The 25,779-nt window shown below is 54.2% G+C and overlaps 1 protein-coding gene across 4 annotated transcripts in view; it reads right to left on the reverse strand.

Annotated features, from left to right (window-relative positions):
- Positions 1-25,779, reverse strand: part of GDPD5 (glycerophosphodiester phosphodiesterase domain containing 5) — a 90,057-nt gene that overhangs the window by 50,343 nt on the left and 13,935 nt on the right. For 3 of the 4 annotated variants that reach the window (XM_060303723.1, XM_060303720.1, XM_030836053.2), the window contains exon 2: positions 4,788-4,870. The exons of the other annotated variant lie outside the window; for it this stretch is intronic. The gene's annotated coding sequence lies outside the window, so the exon portion shown is untranslated. The remainder of the gene's footprint in view (positions 1-4,787; positions 4,871-25,779) is intronic. 4 annotated transcript variants of the gene reach the window in all.

Genomic DNA, 25,779 nt, shown 5'->3' on the forward strand with positions numbered 1-25,779 from the left:
GCTGGGGGAGACGGAGACCTGACCTCCTCCGGCAGCCTTCCCGGGGCCCAGGGAACAGGGTAGGGCGCACATGTGGAGGTGGAACCACGCCCTCCCCCTTCCCCCCCGCCCCCCCCCCCCCGGGCCCGTCTCCTTGGCCATGGCCGCCCTCACTGGGCCTCAACCCTAGCCCAGACTCGGCTGGGTGACCTCCACAAGCCTCTGGTCTCAGCTTTCCCGTCTGTATCATGGGATGGTGTGAACAGCATTGGATGATCTCCAAGGGCCTTTTCGGCGCTCAGCTTCTAAAAACCCTTTATCCACCTGCTCTCTCCCCATCCTCAGGAGATAAGCAGAGGTGGGGTTGCTCAAGGAGGATGGAAGGACAAATCCCGCAGTCGTTGCCTGGTCTGGCGGGGAAGAGCCCCCTCCATTCCCAGGACCAATGGCTGGAAGTCAGGAGCCCGCCGCCAACTGGAGCAGTCAAGACGAGGTTGAAAGCTGCAGGAAGGCCTGCGACGAGGTTAGAGGCCTGGTCATCCTGAACCCCAGGCCAGGGCTCTGCCCCTGTCCAGGTATCTCTACCATCTTTGACAGGGACCAAGGTATAGGTCGTCACGGCCTGGATAACTCACAATGACCCCAAACTTGACTTAGAGTGAAACCCAAGGAGTAAAAGGCACAGGGCTGTGGGGACTCCTTCCCACAGTGCTCAGGAAACATGGCCTTAGAGCCAGACCAGGGCCTCCCTGTGGTCCTTCCTCACTGCATGCCCATCCCCTGTTCCCAATGCAGGTGTGCCTGTGAAACCACCTTAGCTCTGGGATCCTCTGACCGCCTTGAGGCCTGGAAAACTCCTGCTCATCTCAGCGCAGCAGCTCCTCCTCCAGGAACTCAGCCCTGCCTGGGTCAGGGTCTCTTCTGGACCCAAAACTCCTGTGCTTCCTCTAGCCGCACTGCAGGGCGGCTTCCTGGAGAGGGTGGATGTCAACAGAACTCAGAAATAAGGGAGGATTTGTAACACAAGGGGGGAAAGAAGGGGGCTCTAGGTAAGGGGACAGCACAGGGAAAGCGTGGCGCAGGGAAGGTGAGCAGGGCCTCTCCCAGGGCTGAGGGCTCCAGCAGCAAGTTAAGCCCCGGGTGGGTTCCATCTGGGTGTGATGGGGGTGTCTACTCCAACAGTAGCCTCCCAGCCCTCTGGGAACCCAGGGGCAGCAGGGCACCCCCGGGGCAGCTTGCCAGCTGGGCTGTTTCTCCAAATAATCGACCAAACCCAAATCCACAAAACAAATCCCTGGCCCCAGAGCTGGGGCTGGAGATGCGGGGACAGAGCTGATTCTGGGACCTCCCACTCCCAGACCATCCGATCCCACGTCCCACCCTACTGCTCTCCAGCACAGCCTCCTATGCTTAACTTTTGAGGAACGCTCAAAGAGCCACTACACTTCCCGCTCATCAGATGGCTTAAACAGAGATGTGGGCTGCTACATCTCACCGTGTGGCCCTGAGCGAGGCACTCCACTTCTCTGGGCCTCAGAGAAAGCCCTAGATTCTAATGAAATCAGCAGAGAAGACAGGCAGATGTAGGGAGGAAGGAAGTCTTGTCACTGAGGCAGCTGCCGGTGGGGAGAGGCTGGGGGAGGAGGTGCCGGGAAAGAAGCCTGGTGGTGGCCCCGTCATGGCCGCTCATTCTTTGGGGGAAAACCTACTCAGTGGCTTAGGCTGGGGCTCTACAGGAGCTGTCAAAGAATCAATCACGCCATAATCAGGGTCATTGTTAATATCTTTCCACCGGGTGCCAGGGCCTCCTGTTTACCCAACACTTCTGTCCCAGAAGACTTCTCATTGCTCTTCCTCTGGGGAAACTCCCAGCAGGCTTGCTTCACCCCAGTCGCGGGTCCCCTTCTGTCCCTCCGGGCTGCCCTCCTGTAGGGGCACTTCCTGCTTCTCCTTCGGGAAGGGCTGGCTTCCTCGGAACCGTGGCCTCTGGTATGATCTGTTCCATACCCGATCTACTCATTCAGTGTATGTTTAAGACGCCTCTGCTGTGTGCCAGGCACTGCTGGGACCTGAGAGAGATTCACCGAGAATCCGACGTGGCCCTTCCTTTCAAGGAGACAGTCTCGTCGCAGCAACAGCAGCTACAATTACAACCACACTCACAGCGCTCTGCAGTGTACAAGGAGCCTCCACACACATCGTCTCACTGAAGCATGGCCCCGACTCCACGGGTAAGTACCGGATCCCCATTTTATGGACGAGGAGGTTGAGGCTGGTGGAGGGCAGGACACGTTTGCTGAGCTGCACCCTTCATTAAGGCCCTTGGGGGACAGACCTGCATGTTTGGGGCCATAGGCTGAACGAGGATCAGGCTCAGGACCCTGCCCAGGGCCCTTGGGTTCTCTTGGCACAGAGAGGACCTCTCTTTGGATCTCTCTTTCCCCAGGTCAGGGCTATGAGCTTGGGCTCAGCATTCACCGGGAACAGCCTTCACACTCTCTAAACCAGAGTCTTAGAATCCCCTCCCCCAGGGCTCTCATAATCATGGAATCCTGGCACAATCCGACAGGGATCTTAGAACTAACCCTGGATTCCAGAATATGAAAGTCATCAAGTGTCAGCACCAGGAAAGACCTGGAGCTATTCCATCCAGCCTCCCCTCCCTGCAGAAATCCTCTGCACAGCCTCTAGTGCTGGGTCCCCGGCACAGTGGCCCCTCCCTCCCTGGAGGGCCGAGCGGTTCCCTCTTTAAATGGCTACAGAAGGAAGGCCCTCCTAAGAGGAGGGGCCTGCCCCCAGCCCCCCCTCCGCCCACCAGCACTGACAGGTCCTCCCTGCAGTGAGCAAAGGGCCAGGCCAGGGGCCTGGTCAGGGGAGAGACTTTCACCATCCTCTCACCCTTGGTGGACGCCCCAGCCCCTCCCAGGCACAGGAACCAGGCTGGCTTTTTCCGCTGCCTCTCCCTGGGTCTCTGGAAGGAGGGGGCCCTGAAGAGGAGGAGGAGAGGAGGAAGCTGAGTCCGGCAGAGACATGCACTGAGCAGACTCCTCTCCGCCCAGTTTTTAGCCCCTGAGGGAACGGAGAGCAATGATTTACGTTATTTATTTATGTAAAACAGCAGTTATTAGACAAACAGGCTTCCCAGGCAGGCCCTGGGGATGGGAGGAGAAGCAGGTCTTGCCATTTTAGGAATCTCTCTCTGCTTCCTTCTCCTCACACCTACCTGTCTAGCCTCACCTGCCCCTGGCCCTCCTCACGTGGCTGTGCTCCGAGCACACAGCACCTCCCAACCTCCCCCCTCCCCCGTACCTTCGCTCATGCTGGGCCCTCTGCCACGACAGCCCTCACCCTACCCCCCCAATCCAAATCCCAACCATCTTAACAAATGCACCCTGGACAAAGCTTGGTCTGATCCCCCCGCAGAAGCCCACTGCTTCTTCCCTTTGTTCTCGAATCACCAGGCAGAGCTCTTGAGACATGATCATAGGCTTCTGTGCACAGTAATTATCTGCTTCCGTGGCTGCCTTGCCCACCAGGCTGAGAGCTTCCCCAGGCGGAGACTTCTAATCCATTTGGCCCAGCTTTTCTGAAGAGCCACAGTATCTGCGACCCTGCAGGTGATAGGGACACGCGATACCCCAGGCCCCGTCCCTGCTAGAGGAATCACTGGACGGGGGACCTGTGTTCCTGCACTGGGCCAGCACCAAGGAGGCACGCGTTTATATGTCAGTCAGAAAAGCTGGTTAAATGTGCAAAGGAAGGAAAGAAAGAACCCATCAGAGCCTCTTAAACCACCCAATTGCAGGGCCACTTCGGAGCCTGTTCCCAATTCTGCCTCTGAATAATTATTAGCCTTTTCTCTATTTACAGGAAAAATTAAATTACTAAAAAAGCTCTCAAGTATTTTCTCCCACGATTTTTTGAAACCTCTGCTATCTGTTCCAGGTCTAGTACAAGATGACCTCAGATGTAGCACAGAATACTGACTTTCTCACTGCCACTTGCATCTCTCTTCATCACAGTGCTCTGTGACGAGCAGCAGCCCTGCCACTCGGGCAAGTCTGAGAACCTGGGGCCTCAGCTTCTCTTCCCCTCTTTCAGATTTCCAGGTTTCCTTTCTAAAAACCAACCTTGCCTGAATGCTGAGGAAGAAAGTCCCAGGGGCTGGCTGGTCCAGTAAACCTTGAAGGTTCATGCTCAGTCCATGATTCAAGGCCTCTAATTCCACCATTTACCATTCATTCCTTTGGCTGAAGCATCACTCACTCTGGGATTCTCTCTTAAAATACAAATCTCCCCTGGAAATGGGAGCCCATTAAACCTCCAAACTGAAGTTCAAGGAAACTTAGTTTAACGCCTGGCTCTAGAGAGGCAGTAAATCATAGGGGTTAGGAATGTGAACCCAGAGCCGGCCTGCCAAGTTTGAAACCTAGTTCTCCCACTTACTAACTGAGCAGGTTCCTTAATGCCTCTAGACCTCAGTCTCCTTATCTATAAAGTGGGGATAATAATAGCACCAACCTCATGGGCTGTTGTGAGGATTGAATGATCTAATATGTGTGAGGTGCTTTAGATAAGTACCTAGTCCACTAGAGAAAGCAAGAGACAACTCTACTCAGAGTTTCTGTTTTTGTTTTTTCTTGCTTGTAAAATGGAAAAATAATCCTTGTTTCCTCTGCCTTTTCCCATGAACTGTAGAGTACGGCTCCCGTGAGAGAGCGAACATCTTTCTAGAACCCAGTGGGCTGCTCTCTGCAGCTTCCCTCTAACTCCTTTCCCCCCACCTCCTTCCTTGCTTTTTCCTTTACCTGGAAGAAGGCACCAGTGGCTGTGAGCTGGGCTCCTGGGGGGTCCTGTCCACAGAGGTGGTGATGTCACTTCAGTGGGAGAGCTGAGGGGACAAACCCAGTCAGATTACACATCAGTCCATCCTGCCTTCTCCCCTCCCACCCGGCCCTTAGTGAGCCCCCGCCCTGTGCCCACCCCACGCTTGGTATGGGGACCAGGGATGGGTCACATCTAGTCCCTGCCCTCGGGAAGCCGCCAGGCCGGTGGGAGAGCCAAGGAGACGTATGTGACCCAGTCGTGTGCTATGAGACCCCACACAAGCACCTCCACATATGCCGCCCCCAAACCAGCCCCAAACCCAAACCCAGTACAACCCGCTGTCTGAACCACTCCTGCCCCACCAGGGCCCACAGAAACATGATCCAAGGCCCAGCCACCCTGGGGTGAAACCTGGGGCTATGCCTGCCTCCTGGGAGGCAGAGGCCCGTTCCTGCTGCCCAGGGACCTGCTTCTTTGGAGGCAGACACCAGACCAGCTGTTCTAAAGCAGCCGCTGAGGGAGGGCTGGGTGGGCTGGAGGAGGGACCTGGGGCACCGCAATTATGTGGCTGACTTCTGACTCATGCCCCGCCTCCCCCATCACCAGCTCCTGCAGCTGGCAGGGCAGCCCTCCTGCCCAGGAACTGGGAGGAGAGATGGTCCTGACAGGCCTTGGGGAGAGGGGGAGAGCGAAGGGGGTGCTGGGTCAGCACTGCAGGCTGTGGAGGATGTCGCCACATTGCCTACTAGGGGACACTGAGGCTGGCAGGGCCTATGTCACCCAGAGAGTCAGAGTCAGAGCCAGGGTGGGACCCAGGGCAGGGGTGGCTCAGGCCTGGTGTCCAGCCCAATCCCATTCCGACATAAGAACCTTCTCCAATCTGATCGGGCCCTGGAGCCTCATACCAGCAAGAAATACAAACAAGACTCAGCCTTGGATGGGAGGGGGATAGAGGTGGACTCACAGAAGCTTGGAAATGACATCCAGCTACTGAGAGATGGACTCCTGGGGCACCCCCAGCCCTGCCTCCCTCCACTTGCAGTCCCCAGGTTTCTCACAGAGCCCTGAATGCACTGCACTTTACAGTTTATGAAACACTTATTTTCTTCATCTCCCACAACGATCCTAAGGCCTAAGTGACAGAGGGAATAGAAATAGAGCAGGGCTAAGTGTCCATCATCGGATGAATGGATAAAGAAGATGTGGCACATATATACAATGGAATGTTACTCAGCCATAAAAGGAAACGAAATTGAGCTATTTGTAATGAGGTGGATAGACCTAGAGTCTGTCATACAGAGTGAGGTAAGTCAGAAAGAGAAAGACAAATACCGTATGCTAACACATATATATGGAATATAAGAAAAAAAAAGTCATGAAGAACCTAAGGGTAAGACAGGAATAAAGACACAGACCTACTAGAGAATGGACTTGAGGATATGGGGAGGGGGAAGGGTAAGCTGTGACAAAGCGAGAGAGAGGCATGGACATATATACACTGCCAAACGTAAGGTAGATAGCTAGTGGGAAGCAGCCGCATAGCACAGGGAGATCAGCTCGGTGCTTTGTGACCGCCTGGAGGGGTGGGATAGGGAGGGTGGGAGGGAGGGAGACGCAAGAGGGAAGAGATATAGGAACATATGTGTATGTATGACTGATTCACTTTGTTGTAAAGCAGAAACTAACACACCACTGTAAAACAATTATACTCCAATAAAGATGTAAAAAAAAAAATAAATAGAGCAGGGCTTCTCAAACAAATCACCTAGAGATCTTGTTAAAAGGCAGTCCAACTCAGTAGGTCTAGGCTGGGGTCTGAGATTCTACATTTTTTTACAAGCTCCTGGGTGATACCTTGCTGCAGGTCCAGGGACCACAGTTTGAGTAGCAAGAACATAGTTGTTAATGGCATGGACACTGGGGTCAAACTGCCTAAGTTAGGATCTTGGCTCTTACTGTGTGACCTTGGGCAAGTTACTTAACCTCTCTGTGCCCCAATCGCCTTATGTATAAAACAATAATCATAATAATAAAACCTACCCCATAGGGTTGATGTGAGAATTAAATTATGTAAAATGCTTAAAGTGGTGATGATTATTTCAAATTTTTTAATGGAGTCTCTGAGAGATGGACACATTCAGCAAGGTGGCAGAGCCAGAATTCAAACACAAATCTCTTAATGGAAATCCTGTAATAATAACTTGCCACATGTCACAGCCAGCAAGCCCTCCGCCATTAGACAGACATGGATACTGAAGCCCGGAGAGCGGCTGGGAACTGACAAGGTCACCAGAAAGTTGGTGTCGGAAATTCAAGTCCATGACCCCCAGCCTACTGCTCTTTCCATCACACCTCACTGCCCTGCAAGGAAGAAAAAACATCACAAGTTCCCCCTGAGGGGGACCCAGCTCTGCTGTCGGCCCCCACCTGGGCAGCAGCTACCCTGGAAACCAGATGTGTGTGGGAGTGGCTGGATGTGGACGCTGCCCTCATGCCCACTGTGGCCCCAATTCCCCTGCACTCTCAGAGCCCTGCCTGCCAGGCTGGGCGAGAACAGTCTAGCATCCTCCTTCCATGGCCCAGCTCTTACATCCAGTCTGTGGCACTGCTCCGTCTCAGGATCACCCAGCCTGGGTACCAGGCAGGGCGGGATGCGGCCAGGGCCCATCTCTATCCCCACCTTGGCTTCCCAGGATGGGGCCAGTGGGAGCTTATGAGTCACTTGAAGGAAGTGCTTGGCCCCAAACAGGAAGTGGCTCTTCAGGCAGAACCCCTGACCCCCACCCCCAGGAGCTCCCCAGGGCAGGTGCCTCGGTGACAGAGTCTGGTGAAGGAAGGGAAGCTGATTGGGACCTAGCGACACATATTCAGATTTTACCTGAAACTCAAAAGCCACACCCATCGTCTGCATTGTGAAACCCAGCCAGAGGGCTTCTCTGCTGTATGATCTTATGTACATCAGTGCCCCTCTCTGAGCCTCAATTCCCTCGTCTGTAGGATCACGGGGCTGCACTACAAGACTGCTACAGCCTGGCATTCCACGATGAAATAAAGGATTGGAGGACGTGAATATAGGTTTTAAATAAATGAACAAAAGCATATGTGAAAGAGATGAATGAGTGTATGCCGATACCTAGATTTAAGCTCCAGCTCTAGCATAAGCACCGTCATTTATCTCTCGTTAGCTGCAGGATAGACATCTATCTCATGGGCAAGAAGACATCCCCTGAAACACCCTTAGGTGCAGGGAAGAAGGGCTACTGCCCTGAGCCCCACACATCACAAACATACACTCACAAATAAATACATTACAGAACATACAGGAGCTTCTGTCACACAACATCCATGGAACCCACAAGCCTAATCCGCTCCCCTAACACTGCTCAGGCCTCTAAGAAACTCTTCATTTCTTGGGTTTGAAGAACAAAAGGTGATTGTGCCCAGATGAAGGTCTGAGGGTTGCACAGTGGCTGACAGGGGCAAGGGTGGGAAAGGGAGGGAAACAGGATGCTACTGGGGGGGGACGGGAGGGATGGAGGAAGGGCACTAAGTGGCAAGAATGTTTTGCGGGGCAGACAAATTAAACTTGTCAAATCCTTTCAGAGAGCAACAACTTCTTACATAACAAAGCATCCGCTTCCCAGTAATGCTGAGCATCTTTTTTTTTTTTTTTTTTTTTGGCTTTTCTCCCTGTTCCAATCTGTGGTTCTAAAAGTACTCATGAATTAGTGTGGTATTCGCAATAAATGCACACGGCAGCTGAGGAACATCTTACAGTATTTAACAATTCATATTACTTGGATTAATGTAACATGAAATGAGATACTAATTCTTTTTTTATTATTATTTTTTTTTTATTTTTTTGCGGTACGCAGGCCTCTCACTGCTGTGGCCTCTCCCGTTGCGGAGCACAGGCTCCGGACGCGCAGGCTCAGCAGCCATGGCTCACGGGCCCAGCCGCTCCGCAGCATGTGGGATCTTCCCAGACCGGGGCACGAACCCGTGTCCCCTGCAATGGCAGGCGGACTCTCAACCACTGCACCACCAGGGAAGTCCCATGAAATGTGGTACTAATTCTTTACACTGGCAACTAGATGGACATTAATCACAACTATGAATAGTTTAATTTTTATAAAATCTTTAAAAATTTGAATTACTATATCGTGTCTATTTAAATAATTGTATTTTAAAACTGGATATTCATTAATTATGATGTCTATAGTTTTAATTTCCTAGATAATTTCAAGGAATAAAAACAACTTTTGAAAATATAAATTTTCCTTTCTTTACATTCAATTTATATTTTTGATGGAAATATATTCAAATTCTATACACTCTAAATACAACTGCATTTTTTTTTTTTTTATAAATTTATTTATTTATTTTTGCTGTGTTGGGCCTTCGTTTCTGTGCGAGGGCTCTCTCCAGTTGCGGCGAGCGGGGGCCACTCTTCATCGCGGTGCGCAGGCCTCTCACTGTCGCGGCCTCTCTTGTTGCAGAGCACAGGCTCCAGACGCGCAGGCTCAGTAGTTGTGGCTCACGGGCCCAGTTGCTCTGCAGCATGTGGGATCTTCCCAGACCAGGGCTCGAACCCGTGTCCCCTGCATTGGCAGGCAGATTCTCAACCACTGCGCCACCAGGGAAGCCCTGCATTTTATTTTTGATCCTTTAGATTATTACCATCCATACACAATTTCCAAATGATGTGCAAAATCTTGATTATAACAATTACAGTCATCTTGCTAAAATGAAGACAATAAAATATATTTTATGAAATATGTCTTATTACTCATCCAAATGCCACCAGCCCACCAACAAAACACCCAGATGTGTAATAATAATTAAACTGTCTTCCTTGATATTTTGTCCCTTTCAGTTACATAAAACCATAACTTTACAAGGTGGGAAAATGAAACTATCTTATTTAGTAGTTTCTTGGTTTGTTTTGTAACCTTCCAATATCTGACAAACATATACTGCATGCCTCTGTTTGTATTTTTGTCCTGGGCCCTGCAAATTTTGGGCCATGCCTGTCTGCCGACTCCCTGCCCACCAGCTCCCTTTGGTAGGGCCCAGGTCACCCGTGCAGGTCGCCTCTCCTCGCTGAGGATCAGCTGGGTGTCGAGCCAGCCCTGTCCTCCTGAGTCTGCCTTTTAGAAAGTGCTCCTCACGTGAAAAGTCCTCATGCTTAGATGAGGGACTTATTTCCAGAGCTGATGCGAATACCCTTTAAGGGCAGTGGCCATGACTTGACTGCCAGATTCTCCCACAGACCTGGTGTTCCTTGAAGTCCCTTACATTCCAGCACCATCCGCAAAGGGACCCGGATGGGAGGTCCCAGCAGCCTCTGGTCCACCGGGCTGGTAGCCCCCACTGGCTCAGACTGAGCGAATGGTCCATGGCCCCCACAACTGGTTTTCTCCTCCTCTGCACCCTCACTCTGTCCACCTCTACCCATGACCCCCTCCTGCCCCCTTACCCTGGGCCTACCGGTCACAGTGACCCCCCCTTTGGGCTAAAGCCACCAGAATGCACCCTCAGCCCCATGACATCTGGGCTGACAAATCTCCACATTCTGGACTTCCCTGGTGGCGCAGTGGTTAAGAATCTGCCTGCCAGTGCAGGGGACACGGGTTCAAGCCCTGGTCCGGGAAGATCCCACGTGCCGCGGAGCAACTAAGCCCATGAGCCACTACTACAGAGCCTGCGCTCTAGAGCCCACGAGCCACAATTGCTGAGCCCACACGCTGTAACTGTTGAGTCCATGCGCTGCAACTACTGAAGCCCACACACAACGAAGAGTAGCCCCCGCTCACCGCAACTAGAGGAAGCCCGCGCACAGCAACAAAGACCCAAAGCAGCCAATAATAAACAAATAAATTTATATATAAAAAAAATAACCTCCACATTCCCTGCTTGCCACCTTCCCAGCCTCTTTCACAAAGAGCTTCCAGAACCTGGGTTCTGGAAGGGGGCAGGGTAGTGGTGTTGGAGACTGAGAGCCGGGAGACCTGGGTTCTGGGTGTGGCCTGGCCACTGAAAGGCAGGTCGGTGTCACCTCTAGGGTCAGGGTCTTTACTTGTCAGACGGGGATACTGCAACCAGCCCAGAATGCCTCATGGGATGAACAGGATAACCCAGTGAGCAGGACCTGATGGGGCTTTGGAAACTGTAAAGTACTGAACCATGGGATGGAGGCTCACCTCATCTCTTGTGTTTCCTACTCGGCCTGGCCCACGTGGAGTCCATCTACTAAGACACTGTCCACCATTTAAGGAGGGCTGGCCACAGCCTTGTACGAGGCTGACATTCCCTGTCTGTCTTCTCACTTACTCCTCTTAGCCTCCCACTACAGTACATTCTACGGATGCCAAAGCGGAGGCTCCAGGGAGTTTGGGTCCCATGCTCAAGGGCACAGCTAAGCAAGTGGCAGAGCCAGGATTCATACTTTGCTGACTCCCAAGCCAGGCTAGACAACATAAATCCAATCACCAACACACATTTCCTGAGCTCTCCGGTGTGCCAGGGGAGGCCTGAGGCTGCGTGGACAGACCTGCTGGAGGAGCCCGCAGTCTACGGTACAGACAGACACGCGGAGCGGGCATGTGAGCAAAGGAGGCATCCTGCCTGGGGAAGGGTGCAGGAGGGCCTTGGTGGTAGATCAAAGCCTAGCCCAGGCGGCAACAGATACCCAGGAGTGAGCAAACTTGCTTCCCCTGCACCCACCACCTGGCCAGCCCCTCACGCCTGCTCCTGGGTGGAGCGGGGCCCTAGACGTTTCAGACCACCTCCTCCTCTGGGGCCCCTACCTCATGTCCACCTTCACCCCTAGGGTCTGCAGATTCCCCAGGCTTCAGGACAGGGTGCAGCCTTGCAACAGACTAGACATTAAGACAAGGGAAAGAAGGATTCTGCCCATCTGAGCACGCAACCCCTTACCCAGTAGGTGATCAGGGGAGCTAATGACTAAACAGCAGTGACTGACCACTCTGGTACCCGGCTCAGTTCATCCTGACTGCAGGGAGGTTAGCTCAGCTTCTGAATCAGACTGAGGCTGGTGGGGACCAGAGCAGAGCTGGTAAAGAGTAAGGCACTCAGATAAGCAGTCACAGTGGGGTGGGGGTAATGGGTCCTGGCCCTCTCACCTCCACCCTTTCACTATGTGAACAGAAGCAAATCACTCTACGTCTCTGGGTATGAGTCAAGCTGGGATTAACACCACATTGAAATCATCTGATTTTAGGTGGGCGCACATAAAACTTCGGTCAGAAACACGGGTCGCGGAGGCTCGGAGAGGCCAGGTGACTTGACCAAGGTTACACAACAGGTGACAGAGTCTGGACTAGAACCCAGGCCTGTCATGCTCTGCGGGGCTAGACTCCCAGAGGTCAGGGTGGAGAGGCCAGATTAGGGTGACATCCCTTGTGATAACACAGGTGCAGGAGAGGGGTTGGGACAAGTTCCATCAGGGCCAACCCAGGCTGACATCACCAGTTAAAGTCATCATAGTCAGAGTCGTGGAAGCACAACTTCTGTTTATTTGTTCCTGGGACATGCTGACCAGCACGAGCTCCGTGAGCACTTTCTATGGAAGAAGCCCCGTAGAGCTGAGCCCGCGCTCCACAACTACTGAAGCCCGCGCGCCTAGAGCCCATGCTCCGCAACAAGAGAAGCCACCGCAATGAGCCTGCGCACCGCAACGAAGAGCAGCCCCGGCTCGCCGCAACTAGAGAAAGCCCGCGTGCAGCAACGAAGACCCAACTCAGCCAAAAATAAATAAATTCAGGTGGGGGATAGGTCCCTGGGCCTCAGTTTCCTCCGTGGCGCTCGGTGCTTCCATGGGCCTGTGCCACCTCCTGACCGTCACTAATCCCCACGAGGCGGTGCAGGCAGGGCTGGAGGTGGGGTGGCACAGAGGCAGACTTCTCTGGAAGGGGCTATATCAGGGCATCAGACCAGCTCTGGCACGGCTGGATCGACTGCCTGACGTCAAGTAGTCAGGAAGAACCCTGGGGGCTGGGGCCAGGTCCGCTGGCTGGGGAGCTCTGAGGGATTCTGCCTCTGGGAGCTGAGAGACAGTGACAGAGCCTGGGGCTGGGGGAACAATGGGGGCTCAGGGCAGCTCTCAGAAGGTCCTGTCTGCTGCTGACTACATACACGATCCTGGGGCACCCATTCTGCACCCCCTTTCTAACAGGTGGGCAGAGCTGACACTTAATGGGTGCTTCCTCTGTGCCAGGTTCCGCCTGGAGAACTCTGCCTCTGTTGTCTCCACCCACGTCCCCTGGGACCCCTTCTCCGTTCTGAGTCATTCCAGGTTGCACCGTCCCTTCCAAAAGCCGAGAACTGCAGGGGCGTGTGGGTGAGCTGCCGTCAGGCTGCCTGAATCCCTTCGCCTGCGGGCATGGCTGTTGCCCAGGGCCCCTTTACCAGGGACCCCCTGGGCAAGGTCTAAGTGCTGCAGCACCCTTGCCCCTGGCAGCCAGCTCTGGGGACTAAGCCAAGTACCCCCTCCGAGGGGCTTGGCTCGAAGTCACACTCTTGCTTCTCCTTCTCTTTCTGGTTCTACTTTCCCTACCCCCTTAGCAGTTTTCTTCCCCCTGGAAAACTTCTTATTAAGTCACTCTCACACGAATCCTTATTTCAGTGTCTGCTTCTAGATCCCCCAACCTCAGACAATTATGAGGTTAAGTGCCATTAGTTTTCCCATTTCAGAGATGAGGAAATTGAGGCTCAGAGACTCAAAGTTGTCAAAGACCCCCACGCGGCAGGCATCGGAACACAGGCTGGAATCGAGGTCAGCCCCATGCAAAGCCTGAGCACTGACCCCTCTTGTCCACCGCCAGTATCATCGGAGCCTGTTTACATCTCAAATACCATCCCCTCCTGGCCATCTGAGCTAATCTTTCTTTTTCTTTCTTTCTTTTTTTTTTTTTTTTTAATTGGAAGGAAAGCAGGAGACTCTGTAGATGATCCAAGGGGGATGACTAAGTCCTTAGATTCCTCTCGTTGGCTCAGATCCTGTTTTGGTCAATCCTTGTGAATCAGGGTGGGTCTGACATTCTGGGAATGCAGGGAGACTTCAAACCAACTTCACGAAAACAAGTTGTAAAAACACTGGCCGCCACTCAAAGCGGCCTGCTGATGAGCTTGGCTCCACGGAGCAGGGTTGAACAAGTTCACCAGAAGGGAACACACAGCAGGAAAGACTTAGGCTAGACCCAGAGGAAGAACTTCCCAGTAACTGGGAGCTGGCCCAGGCATGGTCATGGCCTCTTCGGGAGCAGGTGAATTGACGTCCTGACCTTCCCAGGCCTTACTGGTCTGAAGCATCTATGAAGTCCCCTTGGTGAGCGTTGAAGACAAAACCACGGGAGGCCAACTCCGCCAGCCCCGAGCTTCAACCACTGACCTGGAGGCCAACTCCGCCAGCCCCGAGCTTCAACCACTGACCTGGAACCTGGTTTATGAGGGTACTCTGAGTTTGTGGGGTTTCTGCCTCCTAGGAGGTCAAAAGTGGGGGCCCCCGATCCTCACACCCACACCCAGTGTGGATGGAGGCCCTGGAGCTGGCAGAACTCAGGGCGGCACCTCCCCTGCCCCTGCTCTCTGCAGCCAACCCTCCGGGGTGCAGAGGACCATAGCAGGTGTTTATAGGTGCGCATCTCCCAGTTCATTCCCCTCCACCCCTTTCCAGATAGCACTCCCTTCGCCCCTTCCTTCTCATCCAAATTTCTGAAAGACTTATCGACACCCACGTCCCCACTTCCTCCCTCCCACCTGTTTCTAAATCCACCACCCTCTGCTCCCACCAAGATCAACGATGCCCTCCACGTGAGGAAGCCGCCTGGACGGTTCACTCCTCCCTGACACATTGGCCCTCGCCCTCCTGGAAACGTCCTCCTTCCCTGGCTTCCAGGACACCAGTTGCCCTGGTTTCTCTCCTCCCCCTCCGGCTGCCCCCCTGCGCCTTAGCTGGCTTCCCTCTCTGCCCAGTCCAGCCCCTCCCTCCTGCCCCGCCCTGCACATTCTTCTAGGGCGATACCACCACTCCCGTGGCTTCAGATACCCCGTCCCTGCCCGGACCAAGCGCAAGGCCCAAGTATCCAATGACCCTCTGATCATCCCCCCAACAGGGACCTCACACCCACAGTGGCCAGATGGGAACTCATCACATTCCCCTGAACCTGTTCCTCCGCCTTTCTCTCAACTCAAGGCGCCTCCATCCTCGCAGTCTTCCACGCCTGGAAGACCAGACTTACCCTCCCGACCTCCCCCCTCCTCACACTCCCAAATCCCACCCGACACAAGCCCTGCTCTGCTCTCCCCGCCCCCCGTCCCCTCATCTCCCACCAAACGTCCCTCACGTCCCTCTGCTCAGGCTCCTCTTGCAGGAAGCCCTCCTTCACTCTCCTGGCACTCAAGCCGGCCTTCTTCTGTTTCCGTGTGCCCTGTACAGCCCTAGTTCAGCAGCCACGCTGGTGTCTGGCTGCACATGTGATGGCCAAAGCCTGGCTCCAGAAGTGCATGGCCAGGGCCTGGTCTGACTCTGGGTCCCGGCACCCAGGCCGAGCTCAGCGCAGAGCGGCCCCAGGAGAGGTTTCCCAAATCTGGGAATTGTCTTTCTGCTGAACTTGCCCCATCAGTGAGGTCTGGATCTCCCCACAGTCCACAGGCCCCTGGGGCAAGGGCTATCTCTTTGTTCTGCTAAAACACATGACCACTTAGTCCCCTTTTAGAGGCATTCTAACCTGTCTGCCTTTACAAGATGTCGCACAGGGCCTGCAATGTGTATTCGTAGACATACAAAAATACACCAAGCGCACACTCCCAGACAGACCCAGGCAAATACTCATGCTTACTCGGTGCCAGCACACGGGCTCATGGAATACGTGCAGATGTGCAGACAGGCCCGCACAGACACAGCTTCCCGGAAGTAGCATGCCTCCTTCGGGGCACCAGCCTCCCTGGGCATCATGGGCTCCAGGAGTCAAGGTTGGCTTGGCCGGGGCTGGATCTCAAGGATGCAGTGCAAGGGTCTGGGGAATGCCGGACCCCGGAAGACCTCTATCTGCCTCAGCCCTCCCTTCCCTCTGTTTCCACAAACTCTTCCTCTAGGAAGCCCTCCTTCATCACGCCCTTCCTCTCAGCGCTAGGGGAGGAGGCTGCCCGCACGGGGGATGCTCCCTGGATCCCACCCCAATCTTTCCCTTGGACCCCTTCTCATATATTATACAAGGGAAGGGCTGCACCAGCCCAGTCACAGCTCAGAGCTTTTAGGATCAAGATCCCCTCATTTCTCAGCCCTAGTCCTGCCCTGCCTCCAAATCACGGCTCAAATGTCCGTTCCGAGTAACCCTTGGCAATTCCCTTTGCAGGTGCGGCACCGGCATCAGAGAGCTAACGACTCAGCACTCGTGGGTTCATCTGATCCTCAGGACAGCCCTGCTGGGGTCGGTGTTCTCACGCTCCTTTTACAGACGAGAAAACTGTGGCTCGGAGAGGCGAGGTGACTTGCCTCGAGGTGACGAGGTGGCTACACAACTGCTAAAACTTTCTTTTCTTTCCTTGAAACCATATTCCCAGCCATGACCTCTCTCAGGAGGGAGCAGTGGCCTTAGAGGGGGGCTGGGAGCGGTGGGCGGAGGGCCTGGTGGGGAGGAGTCCCGTGCGCCACCACACGTGGCTGCAGCCACACGAAGGGCCCGAGGAGGGCTCCTTAATTAACTTGCTGCGGGATGTGGAGCGAGTCACTGGGCCTCAGTTTCCCCACCTGTGATGTGACGGGGGCTGGATACCACAACCCCTGGCGTCAGTTCCATCTGGACCTTGCAAGGTTGCAGAGGAGGAGGGCTGTTGGAAGGGGAGACCACGAGGGGTGCAGGGGCTGTTCTCCACAATGGGGTGGGGACAGAGGAGGCGGCCCCTGGGTGTTCTCTGGCCCTGCCGGCTGCCCCAGGGTTGGCTGCCAAGGCAGTCACCCCCCCCCCCCAGAGGGTGGTAACCTTCTACCTCCCTCTGCAGGAGAGCTAATCAAAGCAGAGAAAAAATAGCAAAGTATCCCATATACTGGAAGGGGTGGGAAAGCAAGCCAGGGGGATGCGCACAGCACATGCAAAGCTGAGGCAAACGCCCCAGACGAACACCTGGTATGAGCCCCATCATTCCTGTCCTCTCTCCCTACACCCCTCACCCCTGCCCCAGTCCTGCTGATTCCACCTCAGAAGTGGCTCCTCCAGTGGAGCACTCCAGCCCCTCACACTTCAGCCGAGGGCTCCCTGGGACCTATAGGAGCAAACACACCCCATATACAAAGCTTTTCCCAACTAGGCCTCCATTCACCTTCCTGGCCTCCCTCACAGGGGAGCCCCAGCCAACCGGAGCTAAGTCCCTACCCCAGGGACTCCACTCTCCAGCTCCAAACCTTTACACAGCTGGTTCCCTCTGTGTGGAATGTTGACCTCCTATAGATCCCTCACTACCCAAATGGGAAATGCTGCTGGTTAATGAACTGACATCTATAGTGGGAATCAGGTCCTAAAGTCAGCACACCACAAGTAAATTGCATACGGTCGAAATCACCCTTGACTATATATAGCTATCATTTATTTACAATGCCTAGGCATTGTTCTAGATGTCTCCTGTGTTTTGATTCATCTAACTCTTACAACTCCAGCAGATTGTATTTCCAAAGACATCTGCAGCAATATCTCGCATCCCACATGCTCTCCTTATAACTCTGTCCCTCTTGCCATGGAGAGGTGGGGTCTATGTTATCACCCCCCCACCCCCGCACTTGAATCTGGGAGGGCTTGGGACTAATGGCTAAAGTGACACTATGAGACTTCCAAGGCCAGGTCATCAAATGTGATGTATACTGTGGGGAAGCGCAGATGAGCTCGCAGAGAGAAACAAAGCCCTGAGACCACTTGAGTAACCATGAGTCAGAACTGCTCAGCTGAGCCCATCTTAAATCCCGACCTATAGAAACCGTGGGGTTAAAGTGACTGTTCTTGCATAAAGTCACTAAGTTTCCAGGTGATTTGTTATGTAACAGCAGTAACCGGAACATCACTATCCCATCTTTAAAGAAGAAGAATCTGAGGCACAGAGAGGTTAAGCAACTTGCCCAAGGTCACAGAGCTGGTAACCAGCAGAACCAGGATTTGAGCCAAGGCAGTTTAGCCCCAGAGTCCACACTATTCACTGCCATGCCATACTAAATGCCTCCAAGGTCTGATTGGTCTCCAGGACCACAGCAGGCCTCAGGGAGCGGTTGCTGAATAAATGACCAGGGAAGGGATAAACAAAGGAACAGCTGAATGAGTGTGAAAAAAAAGCAGAGTGAGCTCCCAGGTGCAAGGCAAGGACCTTAGATGAGCCCGAACCATGTAAATGAGTCTGACACGAGCCCCTTGTCACCTGGAGAAGGCAGTGATCAGAGGAGCCTGGCAGATGCCACCCACCTCTGCCTTTCACAGATAAGCCTGAGATGCTCGTCTCCCTGTTCCCTGCCTCCCTCAGCCCTGCATGCTGCAGAATTATCCCCTGGAGAGCCAGTCCCTCCTAAGAACAAGGCCTGCGGATCCTGGAGCCTGCAGCGGGAAGGTTCCCAGGCTGGGAGGCTGGAGACCTTGGTCTCATCCCAGCATGGCCAAGGACTGGCTGTGTGAACTTGGGTGAGTCCCTGACCCTCTCTGGTCCCAGGTGATCTCCAGTGACACTGTTCTAAGACTCATCAGATGCTGAGCTGCCCTGGTGGATGAGGGTCAAGGTGAGCTTCAGTACGTGGGTCCTATAAACCCCAAAAGGGATCTGACCCTAGGAGGAAAGTGGTAACAAGAATGAATCCTCCTACCACTCACCGGGAGCTCGCCGTGTGCGGGCACCTTTCCGTGCATCCTAGCAGCAACCTCATTAGGCACAATAGCAAGTGACGAAGGACCCAGACCTGCCACTCAAGTGATGCTGGAAGCCAGGATCTGACCCAGGCCCATTAAACTTCAAAACTTCCGCTCTTTCCACAATAGCAAGAGACAGAAGCAACCCAAGTATCTATTGATGAACAAATGGATAAACAAAATGTGGTATATACGTAGGATGGAATGTTATTCGGCCTTGAAAACGAAGGAAATCTTATCAGGTGCCACAACACGATGAACCATAAGGACATGATGCCAAGTGAAATAAGCCAATCACAAAGAGACAGACACCGCATGATTCCACTTATATGAAGTATTTAGAGGAGTCAAATTCATAGAAACGGAAAGTAGAGTGGCGGTTGCCAAGGTCTGGTGGGAGGATGGGGAGTTGTTGTTTAGCGGGCACAGAGCTTCAGGTGTTTGAGATGAAAATGTTCTTGAGACCTGTGGTGCAACAATGTGAATATAATCAAGACTACCAACTATACTCTTAAAAATGATTAAGGTGATAAATTTTATGTTATGTGGCTTTAAAAAAAAAATACCACAGTTATAGAAAGATTCCCACTCTTGGAGTAGAGAGGGAGATTAGGAGACGTTTTATGGGGGACAGTCCGGGCTGGCTTCACAGAAGAGGGGACATTTAAGTTGGGCAGGGTCGGCGCAAGCATAGATGAGTCTGGGGCACTACAGACAGAGGCTCGGGCCTTTGGCCCTTGCCTCCCTGCCTGCCAGGATCCAGCTGACTCCATCCCCCGGCCAACCCCAGGCCCCCCAGATCTCCACACAGAGGCAGCACCCCACAAGGGAGCAAGCATCGGCCTGGATTGAAGAAGGGATTTCTTGAACACCTACTATGTGCTCTCAGGCCCACTTACTTCATGACCCTGTCCTTCTGGGGCCTCAGTCCTCCCGCTTGTACAATCAGAAGGTGACCTGGAATTCCTTCCAATTCGCACACTGGGAATAATCTCTGAGGGGGAGGGGAGGTGGGAGGCACCAGTGACCTGCCGACAGGGGGACCAGGACACTCCTGGTCAAAAGCCCAGGAATCAGAAGCTGCAGCCTCATGATCCCACCCCAGGCAGCCTCTGCTCACTTCAGAGTAGGAATCTGAGACCCAAGGGATTTGGGTTCATTCCAACTCTACAAACAGGGGCCTGCACCTACTATGTTTGTGACAGGATCACAATCTAACCTCCCAATCCAGTACTGGAGCAACACAACTGCACTGAGGGACAGCGTCCTCCGTGCCCAGGGCTCTCTCCAAGAATCCCACTCTCACCTCTCCCCTGACTCAGGAACCCTTTGTCCCCAGAAAGAGCAAGGTAGGACAGTCCTTGGTTTCGATCCCAGCTGTGCCAAGCACAAGCTGGGCCTCAGTGTCTTCGTCTGCATTGTGGGGATAAGGACACCTCCCCTGTGAGGGTTAGAGGAGGCAAGGGCACAAAATTCTGAGCCCAAGGTCTGGCATGCAGTAGGTGCTTAATAAATGGCCCCCATCATTGGCTCTCTCTTTGAAGACGAAGCCATTTTCATTGATCTGTTTGTTCCTCTCAGAGGCTGGTTTGTTTGTTTGAATTCTTCCCAGAAGAGATTTTCCCTGGCACTCCTGGGGAACGCTGAGTGATGTTCCCAGCCAGCCCCAGGAAGGAGAAGGGAGGAGCAATGAGCTTTACTTGATGGAAAAAGTCAAATCATCATCATGTGGAAATGGGAGACAAGTCCTAGGGAAGCCCGGCGGCTGTCCCAGCACCCTTCACCCACCCTCTCCCTCCACCACCCAGGAGGACCCACGGTGACCCCAGATCCTGCTTCATAAGCTCCCTGAGGCCTGGCTGGGAGGCCTGATATGATCAGGTTGCTACTTAAATGGCACAAAGCCTTCTATTCTTAGCTGAGCAGAGCCCTAGCTCCCTCCCAGCTGCCTGTCAGAGCTACCAGCCGCAGGGGTGTGGGCCTGGGGCTCAATCATGACCACAAAGAGGCGGAGGGCGGCCTTGTGACCTGACTGAAGCCCGAGGCCAGCACGAGGGGGCTGCAGAGTAAGCCCCCGACCCTGGGGTGTCCAAGGGGTCTGCAGAGGGACTACATAAGGCTGGTTGGAGATCTGGATCAGAGGACTCCTAAGGTCACTTCTGACTCTCAAAGTCTTGGTTTCAAAGGGCCAAGATTCTGAGGTTCCATAATCCAATGCTTCCAAGATTTGGGAAAGACTCTGTGGTTCTAAAGGATCAAGTTTCCAAGACACCGAAGAAGACCGGAGGCTGGCTCTGTTGTGTGCACGTCCCCGTCCGTTTAAGAGGCAGAGGATCCTCAGCTCCATCCTTACCCTGGGGCGCCTGGCACGAGCGACACATACAGCCCTGGTGGACTCAGCACTGAGGTCAGCAATGCTCCCTGGCCACCCAGATCTGCTGCGGGCAAGAGTTCTTGGGGAATTTCTGGGTGCTGCTGGAGACACTGGGAAAGGAGGAGGGGACAGGCTGAAGCTGCCCTGAGGCCCACCTCACCAGACAGTGCTGGGCAGGGCGTCCACTATCAGTGTCTGCCCTGTGCTAGCAGGGCCAGCATACCCCCGTCACACAGGCTTGGAGAGGCTGGGGGACCTGTCCAAGGTCAAGGCTGGGACATGGAGGGTGAGAACTCCAGGCCTGGCTGGCTTCAGAGATCATTCCTCGCCTCACACTGCTTCGTGTTAGCCCACAGCTTCCTGGGATCACCTCTCCCAACATCCTCTTTTAGATGCAAAACTGAGGTCCAGAGAGAGAAAGGTCAGGTGCTCAAGGTCACAGGGAATTGGTAGCAAGCCAGGCAGAACTGTTCCCACTGACTGTCTCCCATCCCCTGACCAGGTGCCTGTCACTGATCCTTCTCTGGATCCTCCCTTTCTGCCCACCCAGATCCGGGCTCCTGGGGCAGAGCTGTCTCCTGCTCCTTCGGTCCCCAGCACAGCAACTGCTCCACAGGGTCATCTGAGGGATGAGCTGAGAATCAGGGGATGGGATGGTGGGCCACAGCCTCATGCCCAAGGCTGGCCAGCTGAGCACAAGGGTGACAAGGTCTGGAGAGGGCTGACCCTGACACATGTCGGGAAGTTCACAGGGGCACTTGTCAGGAAAACTCAGAGGTTAATTAACCAGCTGTCCCATTAAGCAAAGCAAATGAGGCGCCACTGAGCTGGCTGTCGCAGAGCCTGCTGGTCACCAGAACGGGGAACAAACAGTCTCGGCTTCCTGAGCCACTGGCCCGCACCCCAGGCCACCCTCCCCCAAGCACCCACTATGCATCAGTAGTGCTTTTTGTTTTCCCATAGAGTTTACAGGTAATTTCTCATCCGAATCTCACAACCCTGAGGGTTAGGTGTCCTTTTATAGGAACAAGGAGACCAGGGACTCGCCCTAGGCCACTGGCGAGCACGCAGAATCCGGACTCACACCCAGGGTTGCTGGGCTGCCTGGTCCCAGAGACGAGTTCCTGAATGCCCCGGCGAACTAGAGCCTCCTGTGCTGGGCTCATGAGCGTGAGAATGTATCTAAGCTGCGCTGACCATTTCATGGAGCCTTGAGTGAAATTTCCTCTTTCCTGCTTACAGAAATCACAGGCCAGGTATCTAAAAACCCAACTGCTTTGCTCTGGGCTGGAATTAAATCCTTTCTGCCAATAGGTGGCCTACTACATGCCCAGCACCCTAGTAGGTGTCCTACCCACTGGGTGGTTTGATTTGACCTTGCACCAACCTTGTGAATTTCAGCCTAGGCTGAATCTCAGACTGGTCATGTTACAAATCCAAGGTTGCACGGGCACGGGGTGGAGCTGGGACCGGAATCCAGGTGTGTCAGGGCTTTTTTTTTTTGCGGTACATGGGCCTCTCACTGTTGTGGCCTCTCCCGCTGCGGAGCACAGGCTCCGGACACACAGGCTCAGTGGCCATGGCTCACGGGTCCAGCCGCTCCATGGCATGTGGGATCTTCCCGGACCAGGGCACGAACCCGTGTCCCCTGCATCGACAGGCGGACTCTCAACCACTGCGCCACCAGGGAAGCCCCGTGTCAGGGCTTTTTAAGGTCGGAGAGGGGGACAGATGTTTATGTTCACTGGGCTCTTCAATAAACCGTTTAAGTTTATGCTGCTACTCTACTAGTATCCTGCTCCTTGCCTGCCCCCCCTGCCCCCAACTCCATGCCAGCGGAGGCCAAGGGAGCATCCGTGATACCTCCGGGGCCAGCCGATCCCAGTCTGCCTCCAACCCCCAGCCCTGGTGGGGCCAGACACCATCTGGGAGACCCTTAGGGACAAGGGCATTGAGAGGGACCCTCAGAACTCTTGGGGAAAGGAGGCTGGGTACAGCCCAGCCCTGCACCCGATCCTGGGCAGGGTGGCTTTGACTAAACACTCTGTGTGACAGGCTGTGGGCCTCCCAGAGGGGGTACCCTAGGCCCTGCTGAAATAAAGCAGCATCCACACCAGAGACCTGAGTTGCTCCCACTGATGCCTCCTGGGAAGTGGAGGGACGGAGGGTGACAGTCTTGTTCTGCCCCCAGGGACATAGGTCAGAGTCCCCTGTATAAGACAAGCCCTGTTGGACCCAGCCTGTGAGCAGAACAGACAAGTTGGGGAGGGAGAGTTCCTGACATATGCCCCTCACCCTCCCCCAGAAGCCAGACCCAACACTCTGCAGGCCTCCGGGGTACAGCTGGGGAGGGGTGGTGTCTGGTCCCAGGGCTCAGGAGACCGGAGGGGCAGCGCCATTTCTCCTCCAGTTGGAAGGCACACAGACACAGGAGTGCAAACACGCACATGGCCTGCAATGTGCAACATGTACATAATTCATGGGCTCCTATCGCTTTGGCCTGGATAAAGTGCACCCAACAGAAGCCCGCGTGGAGATGAGTGAGTGGCCACCCGGGAGCACTTCCGGGAAAGGAGTGAGTGGGCCAGAGGGCTAGAGGATTGTGGGGGGGGGGGTTGGTTTACTATATGCCTTCACAAATTTTATCTCATTGAATTGGCACAAAAGCCCAGTGTGGGAGTTAATATTGTTCCCATTTTACAGATGAGGAAACTGAGGCTCAGAGTTCAAGTAACTTACCCATTTTCACACAGAAGGAAGCGGCAGAACTTCCTGCCCTACAGCAAGCTGCTTCATGCACACAACACTCAACCCCAGCCTGGCTCAACGCCCCTCCCCTACCCAGTCTGGGGCCTTCGAAGAGCCATCAGTGAGGACATCCTGAGCTCAGCAGGCTAACTGCTGAAAGAAAGAGAGAATGAGGAGCAGATTCCTCCAGCAGAGCTAGCCTGACCTCCGCCCCAGCAAACGTCTGACCCCCCAACCAGGGAGCCTCTGGCCCTGCCCAGCTAGGGCAGCCCAGGAGACCTCGAGGCTGGGGAAGAAACAGTCTGGTCCTCCCATGCGTACATGCCAAGAATTCCTGAGAGCCCTTCAGAGCTGGAGGGGACACGCTAGGTGACCTTGCCTGACTATGAGCATGAGGAACTCAAGGTCCAGAGCAGCGAAGGACTTGTCCAAGGTCCCAGAGCGGAAGAGTCCAGTCAGTCCATAAACCTACCAGGCAGCAGCCAGGTGCTGGGGACACTGGGATGAATGGCCTGGCCCTCAAGGTGCTCCCAGTCACGCAGGCACCCACTCAGCTGGTGTTCGGACCCTCGTGAGCTGCCCCAGCCAGCTTCTCCAGCCCCATCTCCAATGTCCCCCCTTTCCTCCCTCTTGCCCCCATCACCCCGGATTCCTCACAGTGCCCTGAAGGTGTAACCCACCTGTTGACACCTTTGTACCTTTGTACCTTTTCCAAGAGTGTCCTCCCCAGCTGGCCAGAGCCTGCCCACCCCCTCCAACCCCCAGGTAAACCTCTGTTCTTCTGTGTAGAGCCTCACCCCAGCTCCCTCACCCCCCAGCTCAGGCTGATGGAGCCGCAAGTGCTCCGTCCCCCCACTTCCCTCCCTCCCTCTTCTGAGCTTCCCCACACTCCTGACAATAGCTGCACTCCCTGCCCGGGGTAACTGCTCCTGGTACGATCTCCCTTACACCCCTCAGGACCCGGGACTAAAGAGCCACTGAAGCAAGTAACTGCGTCACCCACTCACCTGCCACGAAGACCCAGAACAATGAAAAAAAATCACTTCTTCCTTTTAAGACTAGTATTTGTCTTTCTTTAAAAACCCTTAGTGTGCCCGGGGAAATGAAATGGAAGGTTCTTAGTCAGACGCGTCTTGGCATTTCCAAACGCTGGCTCTGTGCCTGGCACACAGTAGATGTCTGAGATATGCGCGTTTGGTGGCTGAAAGAATCAAAATATCTCCGCTTTCCACTTCCCCTTGCTGCCTGAAACTCCACCATTATTACCAATTCTTTCCTGGGGCAGAATGGTGCTCCCTGGGATCCTCTCTCAAAAGGCGAGCTGCCCTGGGCAAGAAACAAGCTCTAGCTGGAGGCTTCTGTGCAAAATGGGAAAGTGAGCGTTCGCTGATCAGCTCTGCCCAGCGTCTTCTCTAGGCTACCTGCCCTAGACCCTGCTCTGTGACAAAGGAGCTGCATGTTCAGACAAGCTTGGGAAAGGCTGGTGGCACCCGTGCCACCTGCCGGGGATCCCTCATTCACATCAACACATTAAAGGGAGAAGTCCCATTCTGACTTATGTGACCTCGCATTTCCCAAATCTGTATGCGTCCTGGGACCCCTAACCATCCCAGGGAACTAGGGCTCCCCAGAGCCCTAGTCCGGGCAGTGTGGACTAGATGGTGTGCCCACGACCACTGCAGGACAAGTATGTGCACTAAAGGGTGTTTGAGGCAAGCCCATATTCCCCCGCGATGACCATTCCAGAGGCAGAAGATCCCACCCAAGCCACTAACAACACTCCTTTGTGACAGAAGCAGTAAATGAACGGGACATCACGTGGCTTGCAAACGGAGCCCAGAGGAGGGAAGAGGTAACAGGCCAGCCTGGAGACCTGAGTTCCCATTGCAATTCTGTGTTCACTGCTGGCCACTAGGCAAGGGACCTTCTCCTGCTGAGCTCTGCTTTCAT

The sequence above is a fragment of the Globicephala melas genome, chromosome 8 (assembly GCF_963455315.2).
Source record: "Globicephala melas chromosome 8, mGloMel1.2, whole genome shotgun sequence".
In the NCBI taxonomy this organism is placed as follows: Eukaryota; Metazoa; Chordata; class Mammalia; order Artiodactyla; family Delphinidae; genus Globicephala; species Globicephala melas.